The following is a 2,868-nucleotide window of genomic DNA, read 5'->3' on the forward strand; positions in this document are numbered from 1 at the left end:
TTTTTTTTTTTTTTTTTTTTTTTGAACAAAGGTTTTGTGACAGTCTCTTAAATCTCTCTTTGGTCTTCGGGTTCCAAATCTCCCATAAGCCATAAGATTGAGTTATGGGTTTCTCTAAAGATTCAAGATTTCAGAGTTGTTATTAGGAGTTTTTTTATCATAAAAAAAAAATTAGAGTCCAGTTTTTACGCTCCCAAACAGTTGGACAAAATTAGTAATATAAAAAGTGAAAATTAAAAGAGGTAATTTAAATTACCTCATTTGGGTCTAACCACAAGGGTGGAAGACAGACATCCACGAGGAGTACGGCGTACTCCCTCGGGATTGACTGGGAGAGATTTACATTCCACTACGGGAAGAAGAAACGCACGGAGCGTAGAAGATTTCTCGAGACTTATTGCCCGGACAGTAGTGAAATCTTGTGGAATTCCTTGCCATTTACATTATACGTACAAGGCTTATATAGCCAAAATGGTTACACAAATAGAGGAGAGGATCCAGGAGAGGATCCACACAATCTGGAACAATATTAACAACTTAACAAATAGCAAGATATGTGTAACAAAATATATTCGTATCTCTCACCCTCCCGCAGTCACATCGTCGGTAGAACGGTGAGGCTGGTGCGAAATTCATTGTGAAGAGAACTCGGTAGCCCTTTTGTAAATATATCTGCATATTGGAGCGATGTAGGAACGTGCATCACTTTGACCTCTCCAATGGCTACCTTGTCGCACACGAAATGAATGTCTAGCTCTATATGTTTGGTTCGTTGGTGCCTCACTGGGTTAGTGGATAGGTAAACAGACCCAATATTATCACAGTAAACAACAGAAGCATTACGAATTGGTCGGTGAAGCTCCAACATAAGGTTTTGTATCCATGTGAGCTCTGCAACAGTGTTTGCGACGCCTTTGTACTCTGCTTCAGAACTGGATCGGGATGGTGTCGGCTGTCTTTTGGCTGACCAGGACACAAAATTTGGACCAAGATAGACACAGTAGCCTGAAGTTGAACGGCGTGTGTCTGGAAAACCTGCCCAATCAGCATCCGAGTAAGCCGTAAGCGTATCTATCTGAGCCCGGACCATTTGTATTCCATAATTTACTGTTCCTTTGAGATATATGAGAATGTGTTTGAGTGCATCACGATGAGGTTGTCGTGGTGTGTGCATATAGAGACAAACCTGATGAACTGCATAAGAGATATCCGGCCGTGTCAAAGTTAGATATTGGAGAGCTCCTGCAAGTTGTCGATAAAATGTGGGATCATTCATCAGTTTGCCGTCATATATTGAGAGTTTTGACTTGAGGTCTACTGGTGTAGCCAATGGTTTACAGTTGGATATTCCAGCTCTAGCAAGTATGTCATGCGCATAAACAGTTTGGGATAAGAAGAGACCTCTTGAGTTGTACTATGCTTTAATGCCGAGGAAGTGTCGCAGTTTGCCCATGTCTGTCATCAGGAATTCCGATTTGAGTTTTGCAATGATCCGTTGCAGTAATGTATTTGTTGAGGCTGTGAGGAGGATGTCATCGACGTATAATAGCAGATAGGAGTAGTCACGTCCTTTCCTGAAAATAAACAACGATGGATCCGCTTTGCTTTGAACAAAACCATTAGCTTTAAAAAGGATGTAAATCGAGCATTCCAAGCCCTAGGAGCTTGTTTAAGGCCATAGATTGCTTTGTTCAATTTGCAAACAGGATTTGGATTGTTCTGATCAACAAACCCCGGAGGTTGATGCATATAAACAGTTTCTTCTAGATCCCCTTGTAAAAATGCGTTTTAATATCTAGTTGATGTATTGGCCATGCCAAACCAACAGCCACATTAAGAACCACACGGATTGTAGCAGGCTTAACTACTGGACTGAATGTTTCTGTGTAGTCGACACCCTCTTGTTGAGATTTGCCATTAGCAACTAATCTCGCTTTATGACGACACAAAACACCATTTTCATCGTACTTGTGTTTAAATAACCACATAGAGCGTACTATATTCACATTAGGCGGACGAGGAACTAAGTTCCAACTCTTAGTTTTAATCATAGCACCATGTTCATATGTCATTGCGGGATTCAAGTTAGGGTCTAAGAGAGCAGAGATGTGGCTTTTTGGTATTGGGGATTTGGTTTTGAGAAGTAGAGCATTGGTTTTAGCAAGAAGAGAGATCATTTGTTTGGGTTTGGCAACACCGGATTTTGATCTTGTTTGTATGGTAGAGGGAACACGAAACATTGGGTCAGGACGAGGAGGTCGTGTCGGCATTGTAGGTGGTGGGACTTGCGGTGGTGGAGAGAATGGGGCTTGCAAGATCGACTTAAAGGGAGGAGAAGGTTCATCATTGTTTAGAAAGGAGTACATTTCCTGTGGGGCGGATGAGTTTGCCGCTGGAAACTTCTCTTCGTCAAATATCACATGACGAGAAATGATGATCTTGTTTGTTTTTAAATCCATACAACGGTATCCTCTATGTTGAGTAGGGTAGCCAAGGAACAAACAAGGGGTTGTGCGTGAGGATAGTTTAGGGAGATTTGAGTGATTGAGGTTTGGGAAACATAAGCAGCCAAATACGCGAAGATGTGTATAGTCTGGGCGTTTCTTATAAAGTAGAGTGAAGGGTATTTGTTCAGAAATGGCTTTTGATGGTGTGAGATTGAGGATATGAACCATTGTATGCAGAGCTTCGACCCAAAACGATGGTGCAAGCCGAGCTTGAAATAGGAGAGTTCGAACTGTGTTATTGATGGTTCGAATCATTCTCTCTGATCGCCCATTCTGCTGAGAGGTTTGAGGACACGAGAATCGGAAATTTATTCCCTTAGAAGCAAAATAATCATGAAAGCTTTTGTTGTTATATTCCCCC

This window comes from Camelina sativa, chromosome 10, assembly GCF_000633955.1.
Source record: "Camelina sativa cultivar DH55 chromosome 10, Cs, whole genome shotgun sequence".
NCBI classification, from domain to species: Eukaryota; Viridiplantae; Streptophyta; class Magnoliopsida; order Brassicales; family Brassicaceae; genus Camelina; species Camelina sativa.